A 14,588-nucleotide genomic window follows, 5' to 3' on the forward strand; every position below is an offset into this window, starting at 1 on the left:
CTTGCAAAATCATTCCTTAGAAACCATAATAGGAGTAATAATCCTCATCAATCTCATCATTCACAAACTTAGGGGTTTGAGCTTTCATGAGAAAAAAAATAGGTTGAGTGAGAAAATGAATATTAAGATAAGTTTTTTGAGATTTTATATCATTTTTACACTCAATTTCATATTTATGAGCATTATTATGTTAGTTAAGCCATTAAAATGGCTATTTAATATTATCTTTATGTGATGTTATGAGCTCTCATGATATGCTTGTTTATTTGGTGAAAAAAGAAATTGATAGAGGAAGAGGCTCTCAACAAAGGCAAGGAAAATGTTGTGGATTGAAGTGGAAAGGGGGTAGCTTTCCATCCTTTTTTTTTTAGGTAAGTTATTATGGAAAACCTAAGTTACTTTGTTTTAGGTGTTATTTAGCTTAATAATATTTTATTTAATACATTAAAAAGATTAATTAAGAACAATTTGACATTTGGGTTTGGGGTGAGTTAGAAAATGGTTACTTGAATGATTATTTATTGATGGAAACACGGATTTAAACATGAAAGATAAATGTAAGTACATGAGCATGTATGAAATGTGATTATATATGTGATTGGTAGTGATATATGAAATTTGTGTAATGTTAATGATATGCCAAAAATAGGTGAAAGTTAAAGGTGTTCTTTGTTGAATTAATGGTTTGAGAATTAATGGAATGAACATGCTCATAATATTCTATGAGAATTTTAAGACTCCTGTAAATGTTAAATTAATATGTTAATTGAGGAACGTCCTTGTAAACGTGGTAGGAGGTTTAGGACACGGTTGACATGCCAATAGGGATTATTAGCACATGTACGAGTTATGTGGGGACTTGAAGATTGATATTATTACCTTGGCTTGACATTCGATGTAGGCCAAATGAATGTTCTCTTTGAGAACCTTGGTTGTGTGGGTTCAAGCACTCTTAATGCTATATCTTGGTTGTGTGGGTTGGAATGGCATTTGAACAATGATTATATACTTGGTTGCATGGGATGGAATTTCCAAGTGCTCGATTACTATTTTACTAAAGTTGTGAAGGACATAATAAAATGAATGGATTTAAGAATGGCTAGTGAGATGCAATAATTGCACATTTGTAAGTACGAAGGATTATTCCGTATGAATTGTTTTACTGTTTTCTCCTAATTGAACAATTAGGGGAGTTTTCTCTTTTTGTCTCTTATTATTTTACTGTTTTTGTGTTGGTCAGCTTTATTCCATACGAATTGTTTGAACATTCTATGTCTCTCACATTGAACACAAAGTGTTGTTTAAGTTTGAGGGGAGAGACATATGTTTTGCTTTAGGTTATTTTTAGAATTTTCTTTTTTTTTGTTATTTTCCAATGTTATTGTCTTGTGTCAAAAAAAAAACTCTCCTAGTTTTTGTTTGATGATGATAAACCATGCATCTGTATTTTGAGAATGAAATTTAGTTTTGCATGATTTGGAACTTATGTTATTTTTCTATGATTAATTGCCCTAACAATTGAGCATTGAGTTTGATCTAGTAGTTATTTTATAGACGAATTACATGTGTTTGTAAATTGATTTGAAATGAGAACCTAGAATCTATCTAATATCTTCTTGAGGTGAAATACTAGGTGAAATTTAGTCGAATGAATGATTTATGCCATCTTTGGATCATTAGAACCTTTGAAGTTGACCCTCTGAATGAATATCCCTATTACTCATAATTTGAGCCTTTATAAATAATTTTCTTTGTGTATTCATCTATGTGCTTAATTATTTGGTTTACAGCTTACCCGAAATTAAGCATCAGTGCTTAACCTTTCTTAGTCTTATCTGGGTGTTTTTTTTTTACTTTGGCAATTTTTAGCATTTAGATTAGCTTTGAGTGCATTTTATAGTTTTTCGAGTTAATTATGTTTTGTTTGATTTTTATCATTTTTAGGGTTAGTTCGAATTTAGTTGTTATTTTTCTCTTTAGATTGCAAGTTTCAAATGAAGAATGGAGGCTTGGAGTATAGAGTAAAAAGTAGTCAAGAGAAGTCTTCCACTCCACCAAATTTTAGTGTGGTGGAACACAATATTCAATTCAAAATTTTAAAGTAGCAAGCAGTCCGATCCATCCTAATTTTGCATCTAGTGGAGTGGAACAATTAAAACCCTAAAAATAAGGGGTAATGTGATTTAAGAGGAAAATAGGGAAAAAAAGTAAGAGAATCAACTTGGAGGCTAAGAAACAACTCTCTCACACCAAGGAGAACCCCAAGGTTGCGAAGATGAGAAGAAAAGAGAGATCTAGAGCAAATTATTTTTCCCTCTATATTATTATTATGATTACTTTTTATCAATACAAGTTTGTTTTGAATTTCTTTTTGTGATGTTTTCTTAAATAAACATGAACTAAACTCTCTTTTCTTGGAACGATAATGTGTCCTATTTCTTAGTAAAGTAATTAATTTCTCTTCAATTGTTTCAATTTGTGTTAATTATTTATTTAATCTTGTGCTTATTTAATCTACCTGCTTGATCACTAGAATTGTCCATGGTGGCCTAGCCCAAAGGCCTGCCCAAAAAGTGGGTGGATTTGAGCAAAAATATAAGATCAAAAAATGGGCTTGAACAAAAAAATAATGTTTATTTTCTAAACGGGTCAAGCATTGGGTAAGTTTTTTTGGCTTGAGCTCGGCCTGAATTTGCAAAAAAAAAATGTTGCTATTTTTTTATTGTTTTGTCACTATTTTTTTATTATTTTGCTATCATTTCGCTATTGTATTACTACTATTTGGTTGTTATTGTTTAGATATTTGCTTACTAAGTTGCACATATTTTAGTGTTATTTAAATATATATTTTTTAAACTTTTTTCCATTTGTTGGGAAACATTTATTTTAATGTTTTTAGTAATTTGACGTATTATATTTGTTAAATTTATTTTTATATAAAAAAATTAATAAGGGTGGACCGAGCTCAAGTTTTAGCATTTTTATCCTGGTCAGGGTTGGGTAAAATTTTAAGCTCACTTTTCAGGCTCGGACCTAGAAAATGGGCCTAAATATTTTTCTTAGCCTGACCTAGCCTAGCCCAGCCCATGGACAACTCTATTGATAACCAAGTTGCATTAATTTGATAATTTTGATTTGTCTTAGAAGAGAAAATTAAGATTTAGATATCGACTAAATAGCTTAGGATTAATTTTAGTAACATTGAGGAACAGGTTAATTTGCAAGTAGGATAGGAATATATCTGATGCCTTTAATCAATCCAGTAGGTTTGTCCATAGTGACTTTACCCAACTTGCCTAGCATAGGAATATAGCTAATGGGAAAGGGAATTAACTTAGTTAGATACTGGAAAGATCTAGTTAATGTAATTGAATCTTGGGTTAATAATTATATAGATTGAACAATTGAATGAGAGATAATCGATTAATTGATTGAGACCTTTATAGATTTTCTTTATTAGTTTAACAAAATTTTCACAATTTTCTTAACTTAATTTTAGTAGTAATTAAAATTAATTTTATTGAATTGAATTAAATAAAATTGAATAGTTAATAATTAGCATGTTAGAATTTGATTCTAATGAGAACCATATCTTCATAATAAATTTTCACGCATTGTAATTCTTCAACATTATAGATTAATAAACTTAGAGACGATTTAAATTTAAAAGAACCAACTTATTATATTATTTTAAAAAATTAGTATAAACACTTTTATCTGTTACAACTTTATTATGTTACTATCATTATATATATTAAATAAAAATGCATTTACCTGCTTAATAGGTGCCACAACTTATTTTTTCCCATATATATATATATATATAATTTAAACAAAATTATAGATTATAATATTTTATAAAACAAATATATAGATGAAGTTTTATTTTTTATTTTTAACAAAATTGTAAAAAGAGCAATTATGTCAAGTTTCAGTTTTAAATTGTTATTTATCATCATACAAACTATTATAATACTAAAGATTAATAATGTTACAAAATTTATAATAATTTTAACGAATAAATATAAAACTAAGATTAATGTATACAACCTAACCCGTAAGAATAAAAACAAGTAACTCATAATTTTGTGTCAAATATCATATGATGGTTGGGTTTTTCTTTTTCAACTTACAATCCGAACGAAAATCTCAACCACAACAGAGTACCACCATTTCACTTCTATGTCGTTCAAAAGGATTTACTTTATTATCTAAAAAAAAATCAGAATTAGTTTTATTTTAATACACAGTTTCTCATGCTAGAAGCTTGATATTTCGTTTACCTTTTGAAAAAAAAAATACACAAGGATTCTTTTCTTTTTAATCTAGATAAAGTTGAATCTGCACCAATGACTCAGAAAACGTTTACCTCCTGTATTATCTTTTGTCTGCTAGACATGTACATGTTAGCGAATGCAGCCATATATATTTTTTATAATTGGGAGAGGAATAAAGTTGGAAATGAACACCCAAGCCTGGGCCAAAATTTTGTTGCCTCTTTTACTCTTTTTTGAACATTATCAAAACTAGTTAAAAAAAAATACAATACATTAATGTAAGTAAAATTAACAAGTCTATTCTATACACTTTTTATTATCTTATATGTAATTAATAAATCTCTAAGGATTCGAATCACATTATTTTCAGCCGCTTGAGAAGGAAAGATATGACCCATTAAATCTCTGAGCGGCCCGGCCCGGCCCAAAGGCCAATCAAAAAAATAGGAGGGTTTAGGTAAAAATATAGGCCCGAAAAATGGGTTTGGACAAAAAACGAAGCCCGTTTAGAAAACGGGCCAAGCTTAGGTAAGATTTTTTTTGCCCGGGTCTGACCCGGCCCGACCCTGCCCGATTTTAATATTAAATTATTTTTAAATTTTTTTATTTTTAATTTTAAGTAACTTTAGTATTTTTACTTTACTCTTTTTTTTTGTTTTTAATGTTATTTTGATATTGTAAAACTTTTGTTATTAATATAATTTGGTTCTTAATTTAGTTCTAATTTGTTTCAATTTTTAAATTTTAATATAATTACTTTTTATTATATTTTAATTTATGTATTATTTTAAGAATTATTTTAGTCTCATTTTTTATTTGTTTTTTGTTGTAATATTTGTTTTTATGTTTTTAAATGTATTTGATTTATTATATTTTAAAGTTTTTTATTTAATAAAAAAAGAAAAAAAAATTAATATGGCCGGGCCTGGCTCGGGCCTACCATTTTTTCCTCGGGCTGGGCTTGGACAAATTATTAGGCCCATATTTCCGGCCGAGCCGGGCCCAGGCCTCGAAAAAGGGCCGAAATTTTTTGTGGGCCCGGCCCAAACCCTGCCCATGCACACTGTCGAAACTATTTTTTTATATTTCGAAGTAAAAATGATTGATCGACTTTTTGGAAAGCGAAAATGGAGTCGCCACCAATCTTTTCTTGTTTAGGTGTGATCGAATCACCTAGCAATTTGGGTTGTTTTAATAAAACATTTTGGTTTACTAAAACAATGATTTTGGTCTACGAAAATATGAGAAAATAGGCTCGGGAGTCGGTTACGTATGAGGAAGGATTAGCACCCTCGTTATGCCCAAAATTGGTACCAAATCGATTAAATAATGTCCTTTTGTCTAAAATTAAAAATGTTTTTGAAATGTGGTTTTTTTTAATAACATTTGAATAACCCGAATCCTTTGCCAAAAATCTTCTTGTTTCGACGTTCGAAAATTTATAATTCGAAAATAACAAAAGGATGCCCAACTATTTGGTCCAACGAAAAATCGATACCCAGCACAATAGGGCATGATTCCTCGAATTTCCAAACATTGACCATTGCCTCTCCTTAGAAGATACGAGTGAAATTCCGAAGAGACATTCGATTATTTTGAACAAACGGGAGATTGCAACCCAACACGATAGGGCACTATTCCCTGAATTTCCAAACATCGAACATTTCTTTCATTTTAAAGAGTTTTTAGAAAACGTGAGTGAAATTCCAAAGGGATCTTCGATCATTTTGAACAAATGAAAAAGCGCAACCCGACACGATAGGACACAACATTTCAAATCCTCGATACAAGATCATTTTATAATTTCCAAAACTCGTGCATTTGAAATTTCAAAAGGATATTTAGTTATTTAGGTTAAACAAGAAAAATTGAAACCTAGTAAGTTAGGGTACTATTTTCTTGAATTTCCTAAATTTGAAATATTGCCTTATTTTTAATTTAAAAAAACATGGACGAAATCTCGAGAGAATATTTATTTGGTCAAACAGAAAATCGAAACACAACATGTTAGGGCACAATTTCTCGAATTACCAAACACGAAATATTACCTCGCTTTGAAATTTTATTTTTTATTTTTTATTTTTTAAAAGGGAGTGATTATGGAAACAAACTTGCAACGTATTTATTCGATTCATTTGAAGCAAAGAAAATGAAATGAATAATTTCAGGCAAATAGGTTGATTTCATGCAAATAGGTTGGCAATCTCAATCATAATATAATACATGGGGATGCAAAACAAAGTAACAAATATGGAAAACATATATCAATAATATATTATACAAATTTTTGAAAAGTGCAAACATGAAAATCGAAACATGCCCAATGATAATAATCTTACCACATACACTATTTAACGTTTCTAACTAATGGTTAAATAAAAATCTATTTTAAGAAAATATTTTAAAAGGTAATAAAAAATGTTAAAACAAATAAACTTGAAATGAACAATTTAAAAGTAGGTAAATTATATATAAATATATATATACATAAACAGATAATACATGCAAAAAATTTACAATAGATTGTAAAATAAATAAAAAATAAAAATAAATAATACATAAAGCATATAAAGTTTAACATATAAATGAGCTTCAAAATAAGTATTATAAGAGGAAATTTAAAGTTGTGTTATGCAAAATAATTTAAAACCAAGATTCAAAAAATGTATATATATATTATGTGCATAGCAATAGTAATGTGTACCTATATAAAATTTTAAAACGAATAATGTACATATTAGCAAGTTATAACATAAATGAATTATATAAATGCAACCACGTAAGAATATACAAAAGAATATACGAATGACATACTATATAATATAAATCAATAATTATACAAAATATTTTGAAACAAGATTTACTTACCAACAATTAACAAGATACATAAAGCATAAAACTTAATATAAACATTGTATATAAAAAAATAGTAATATAGGCAAGTGTTTGAAATAAACAAAGTATAATTTAAAATTAGGGAACAAATGATATACATAAATAGATTTAAAGGGAAAATATAAACATGTTTGCAAGGGAATTCAAATAAGTAATTCAATTAAATTATGTATATATATATAAAGAAAATAAAATAAAATAACAAAAATGAAAAATGAACAAAGGGAATACAAGAAATTAAAATCAACTTTTTTTTTACGTTGGATTTTTGATCTCTATGTGAAAATACAATGTTTTTTTTTCTTTTTTTTATCCCTCCTTCCCCTTTACATTTGGTTTTATGATAGCTTTTATAGCCTTGTTACAACATTTTTTATTATTATTTACTATCTTTTCTTTTTACAAGTGGTAGACAAAAAAGGACTAAGGCGGCGCTTAGAGTGGCACATAGGGTGAAGAGGTTAGGTTTTTTTCTTTTTCTTCATTTTTTATTTTTTTATTTTTTATTTTGGGTTGTATTTGGGCTTGGGATATTTTGAGTTTTAGTTGAGTTTTGGTATTTGGGCTGTGATTTTATTGGGCCCCGGGCAAAATTTGGGTCTTACAGCTGCCCCTCTTTGCTCATTGCTGTGTTAACAGGAATAGAGCAAAGACTATAAAAAGACCAATTTTGCCCGAGCTCACCGAGTCTTGAGTTCTTGATCCTTGATTTTCTTTAAATGGCCTCTTGACGGCTTCAATCTGCTTCACTGCAACTTAAGAAGGCGATATCTGCTATCTTTGATTTGCTCCCCGTCTAATACAGAGACGTCAAATCCGTTATCTTCGATCTGCTCTCCGCCGCTACAGAGACGCCAAATCTGTTATCTTCGATCTGCTCTCCGCTGCTACAGAGACGCCAAATCTATTATCTTCGATTTGCTCTCCGCCGCTACAGAGACGCCAAATCTGTTATCTTCGATCTGCTCTCTGCCGCTACAGAGACGCCAAATCTGTTATCTTCAATCTGCTCTCCGCCGCTACAGAGATGCCAAATCATCTTCGATCTGCTCTCCGCCGCTACAGAGACGCCAAATCTATTATCTTCGATCTGCTCTCCGCCGCTACAGAGATGCCAAATCTATTATCTTCTATCTGCTCTCCGCCGCTACAGAGAAGCCAAATCTGCTATCTTCGATCTACTCTCTGCCGCTACAGAGACGTCAAATCTGTTATCTTCGATCTACTCTCCGCCGCTACAGAGATGCCAAATCATCTTCGATCTGCTCTCCGCCGCTACAGAGATGCCAAATCTGTTATCTTCGATTTGCTCTCCGCCGCTACAGAGACGCCAAATCTGTTATCTTCGACCTGTTCTCCGCCGCTACAGAGACGCCAAATCTATTATCTTCGATTTGCTCTCCGTCGCTACAGAGATGCCAAATTTGTTATCTTCGATCTGCTCTCCGCCGCTACAGAGATGCCAAATCTGTTATCTTCGATCTGTTCTCTTCCGCTACAGAGACGCCAAATCATGTTGGATTTGCTTCAACGTAAACACGTGAAAGCCAAATCAGCTATGTCTTCGATCTGCTCCCCGCCTGATATAAAAATGCCAAATCATCTTGGATATCTTCAGCTTGTTGCCCCACTGCTTAGGGGGTTAAGACTTGTGAATTCACCGATTCTACTGCACTGTCCTCTGAGGAACATGATCTGTAAAATCAGTTTCATGTATCCATGCTTATGCCAAATAATTAGGATGCTATGATTGAAATGAATCAAATTCTCCTAACTAAATGTGATGCTTTATGTCAAATAATTAGGATGTTATGAAATGAATCAAATGTTCCCAACTAAATGAATAGTTATGAATATAGAAATGTTATGAGAGTGATTCCTTTTTAAACACTTAAAGTATCATTGCTCATAGTTCATGCGGGTTCCCTCATTGATGTACTATCGCGTCTTCTTGCTTAGCTGTTATCTCTGATAGAAAATTTGAAGAAATAGTTATAATTTGGACTACTCTTTTCCCAGTGTTTTCCACTTTTGAGTCTGGTTAGTTCTGACTAGTGGCCCTGTTTTAGGTCCTTGTACTATTTAGAGACTTTCTAGAGTAATATACGTAACTTCTTTTGTGTGAATATGATAAGTCCAAAAATCATGATTTCAACAAAAATGCTCGAAAGAGATTATCATAATGGACAAATGGAATTTTATTAAGTAAAATTTGATGTGAATATATAGGATAACAAATCTGATAAGGTGCAAAAAAAAAGTGCCCCAGATATCGCAGCACGAGCTTCACTATTCTAATTTTTCGAAGACTCTTTCGAGCTAAATGTGTGTTCAAGAGATCCCCCGTATTTTGTTGATGCCCCAAGATGTACTGTTCTTCCTCTTTGAGGACAAGACTACCACATGCCCCACATTTAAAAATTTAGCTGCCCGATTTTGGGTTTTCAACTCAAAAACCCCTTTGGTCTCAAAGTGCCCTTTTGCGGGTTTTCACCTTGGCCTTTCCATTTTTTTTTGGGTCTCAAAGCGCCCTTTGCGGGTTTTCACCTCGGCCTTTCTTTTTTTAGGTAAAATACTTCTTGACGGCATCCGAATTTACGGGATGGGGCAGGTTTTTACCATCCATCTCGGCTAGAATTAATGCTCCTCCGGAGAAAGCTTTCTTCACCACGTAAGGCCCCTCCCAATTAGGCATCCATTTTCCTCGAAAATCTTTCTGTATGAGAAGAATCTTTTTCAAAACCAGGTTTCCCTTGTGGAATTCTCTAGGGAGAACCTTTTTGTCATAAGACCGCATCATTCGTTTTTGGTACATCTGACCATGACGGATAGCTCTTAGCCTCTTTTCCTCAATCAAGTTCAATTGATCGTATCAAGACTGGATCCATTCTGCTTCGTCCAAATTTAACTCCGACAGCACTCGAAGGGATGGGATCTCGACTTCGATTGGCATAACTGCTTCCATTCCGTAAACTAAAGAGAAAGGTGTTGCCCCAGTTGAGGTTGTAACTGATGTTCGATAAGCAAAGAGGGCAAATGGTAACTTCTCATGCCAATCTTTGTAGGTCTCAGTCATCTTCCCCATGATCTTCTTAATGTTTTTATTGGCCGCTTCCACTGGTCCATTCATTTTCGGGCGATACGGTGATGAATTGTGGTGTTTGATCTTGAATTGACTGCAGACTTCCACTATCATACTATTGTTCAAGTTTAAGGCATTATCAGATATAATCCTCTCCGGTATTCTGTATCGACATATGATCCCCTTTTTCAGAAATTTGCTCACTGTCGACTTTGTCACGTTGGCATATGAAGCGGCTTCTACCCATTTGGTGAAGTAGTCAATAACCACAAAGATGAACCGATGCCCATTAGAAGCCTTAGGTGATATCGGTCCAATCACGTCCATACCCCACATAGAGAAAGGCCATGGAGAGACCATGACATGCAGCGATGAAGGAGGCACATGAATTTTGTCTCCATAGATTTGGCATTTATGACACCTCTTATTGATACAGTCTCCTTCCATAGTGGACCAATAATACCCGAATCTCATAATTTACCTGGCCATTGTAAAGCCATTAGCGTGTGTCCTGCAGATGCCTTTATGGACTTCTTCCAAGATTCTCTTAGCCTCTACAGCATCTACGCATCTTAATAGCACTTGATCCTTTCTTCTTTTGTATAGGATCTCTCTATCTAAGATGTAGTCGATGGCCAATCTTCTCAGCGTCCTTTTGTCATTCTCGCCTACCTGGTCCGGGTACTTACGATTCTTCACGTATTGTAATATATTGTGATACCAAGGGTGATCATCTTTTTCCTCATCCTCCTCAATATTGTAACAGTGGGCCGGAGTTTCATAAATACTCATCCGGATGGGTTTGACATCTTCTTGTTTGTTCACCTTGATCATGGAAGCTAAGGTGGCCAAAGCATCGGCCATCTGATTTTCATCTCGTGGCAGGTAACAGAAGGTAATGTCATCAAACTCTTTGACCAATTCAAGGACTAGTTTCTGATAGTCAATCAACTTGGGGTCTCTGGTCTCCTATTCTCCCTTGAGTTGATAAATCACTAGCGCAGAATCCCCATACACCTCTAGCACTTTAATCTTGCGTTCTATGGCTGCACGGATACCCATGATGCACGCTTCATATTCTGCCATGTTATTCGTACAATCAAAATCCAATTTACTAGTGAATGGATAATGATTTCCTCTTAGGGATACCAAGACTGCCCCGATTCCATTACCCACAGCATTTGATGCCCCATCAAAGTTTAGTTTCCAAGGAAGCTCTTCCGGGTCATCTTCTTCAGTGGTAGCAACACACATTAGGTCTTCATTCGGGAAGTCAAAGTTCAAAGGCTCGTAGTCTTCCAAGGCTCTACTGGCCAGAAAATCTGCTGTTGCACTTCCTTTTACTGCTTTCTGGTTCACATAGACTATGTCGAATTCAGAAAATAGAATCTGCCATCGGGCCATCCTTTCATTCAAAGCTGTTGACTCCATCATATACTTCAAGGGGTCCAATTTTGAGATAAGCCAAGAGGTGTGATATAACATATACTGCCTCAGTCTTCGGGTTGTCCAAATTAGGGCACAACACAACTTTTCTATCGGCGGGTACCTTGCCTCACATTCCGTGAACTTTTTACTGAGATAGTAAATAGCTTTTTCTTTCCTCCCCGACTCGTCATGCTGACCCAATACGCATCCCATGGAGTTCTCGAATACTGCCAAATACAGTATCAACGACTTATCGGGGTTAGGTGGCATCAGCACCGAGGCGTTGGATAAATACTGTTTGACCTTGTCGAAAGCCCTTTGGCATTCTTCATCCCATTCACCTGGGTTATGTTTCTTGAAGAGGCGAAAGACAGGGTCACATTTCTCGGTCAGTTGTGAAATGAACCGAGCAGTGTAATTTAATCTTCCTAGAAAGCCTTAAACTTCTTTCTGAGTGGGCGGGGATAGCTCTTGTATGGCTTTAACTTTGTCTGGATCAATCTCGATCCCTTTCTCACTAACCACGAATCTGAGCAACTTTCCAGACTTGGCTCCAAAGGTACATTTGGCAGGGTTGAGTTTTAGCTGAAACTTCCTCAACCTCAAGAACAATTTTCTCAAGACTTGTATGTGCTCCTTCTCTGTTCGAGACTTAGCTATCATGTCATCCATATAGACCTTGATTTTTTTATGCATCATGTCGTGAAAAAGGGTTACCATGGCTTTTTGATAAGTTGCCCCCGCATTCTTCAGTCCAAACGGCATCACCTTGTAACAGAACGTGCCCCACATGGTTACAAATGTGGTTTTCTCCATATCTTCAGGATGTATCTTGATCTGGTTATATCCTGAAAAATCGTCCATGAATGAAAACAGTGAGTGTCCCGCCGTGTTGTCTACTAGGGTGTCAATATGAGGTAGTGGGAAATTGTCTTTTGGGCTGGCTTTATTCAAATCTCTGTAGTCCACACATATTCACACTTTTCCATCTTTCTTAGGGACAGGGACAATGTTGGCTACCCAATCTGAGTATTTTACCACCTTCAAGAATCCAGCGTCAAACTGCTTTCGAACTTCTTCCTTTATTTTTAGCAAGAAGTCGAGCCTCATTCTTCGGAGTTTTTGCTGAACAGGCTTACACTCTTCTTTTATGGGGATTCGGTGCACCATGATGTCAGTGTCCAACCCGGGCATATCTTGGTATGACCATGCGAAGACATCTTTGAATTCTTGAAGTAATTCAATGAGGTCTCGCTTCATCTCCGCAGTAATACATGTTCCGATCTTCACCTCTTGTCCTTCTTCTAAGCTCACAATTTCGACTGATTCTTTGTGAGGTAAGATTTGTTTCTCGTCTCGTTCTACCATCCTCAACAAATCAGGAGATAGGTTACATCCTTGGTCATCTTCAAAATCCTGAGAATCATCTATACACACATCTTGCTCGAAAGGAAATTCTGAGTCGCTAGTAGTGTCACTCGTATCATTAATATCTGGGGACCTGTTATGAGGACGAAGGCAGATACAAAGAATCAAAAGAATTCGAAACATTTATTTGCGTGATATGATTATGAATGACGAATGAAAGAATATTTAGAAGAATGTTTCAAGAATAAAAGAATTCGAAAGTAATCATTTGTATGGTTATGAATGGAATTGAAAGGACGAGATAACATTTGCTCAAAAATGATAATAACCGTACATTTTATTGAAATGTCGTTTTTAAACATTGGCCTATTTCACAAAAGATTCTTATTACTCCTAGGCCTAGAGCAATAAGTGTGTTTTGGACATTACTCTGAATCCGTTCTAAAAGCTACAGAAATTTCTTCCGCAGTCCAGTTGTCCAAAACACTTCCAGGCGTGCAGAGGCAAATGCCCGACAAATTTTCTCTTCCAGTCTCATCTTCGCATATGACGTTGATTTCCAAGCTTTCCAGCCTTTCTTCTATAGCTCCCGTCATTGGTGTGTCTCTCTCGGGATGAATGATTCCCCCGGACACAAATGTTTTTAATATATGGGGGAATGTCATTGGTTCCCACTTGATTTCTTCCCCCGTTAATCGAGCTCTTCTTCTTTCTTACTTCTTTTCCAGCTCCCTTCTCCTTTGTTTCGCATCCAGCTTAAATCCTAAATCGAAGCGGTCTCTCTTGTCTTACGGCATTGGTGTTTCAACCCTTCCTTGCAGATGTCTCCCAAATCCTCTTCCGGGTAGGGCTCATTTTCCAATCGTTAACTGGAGGCTCATCCTCGTGGTTTTGGACAATTTTGGCACCAGAATTTTGCTTCCCTCAACGATGAAGGTTGCATTAACAAATTCTAAAGATCAAAATGAACATTCGATTGCTTCGTCATCTGTCTCCAAATAGGGCGCATTATTGCTCACAGTTGCAATGATATCCTCTTCAGCATTGATCGTTATCAACCTCCCCTCTAATACCAGCTGCAACTTTTGATGCAACGAAGAAGGCACTGCCCCAGCTGAATGTATCCAGGGCCTCCCCAATAAGAAATTATATGAGGGCTTGATATCTATTACTAGGAAGTCCACCTCATATATGTTTGGCCCAATCTGAAGAGGTACCTCGATTCTGCCCATCACCTTTCTCTTCGTGCCGTCAAATGCTTTCAGTATGTTCTAGCACTCTTTCATGTAAGAGCTGTCTACAGGTAATCTGTTTAGTGTGGTCAATGGCAAGACGTTCAAAGCCGATCCGTTTTCAATCAGTACGCCTGGGAGCGTATACCCTTTACAGCGCGTGGTAATGTGTAATGCTTTAGTCGACCCCATGCCACAGGGTGGTATCTCATCGTCATTGAAGAAGATATAGTTGTTGGCACTTATGTTACTAACCAATCGGTCTAGTTTGTTAACAGAGATATCGTTGGCAACATACGTTTCATT

The sequence above is a fragment of the Gossypium hirsutum genome, chromosome A06 (assembly GCF_007990345.1).
Source record: "Gossypium hirsutum isolate 1008001.06 chromosome A06, Gossypium_hirsutum_v2.1, whole genome shotgun sequence".
Lineage (NCBI taxonomy): Eukaryota > Viridiplantae > Streptophyta > Magnoliopsida > Malvales > Malvaceae > Gossypium > Gossypium hirsutum.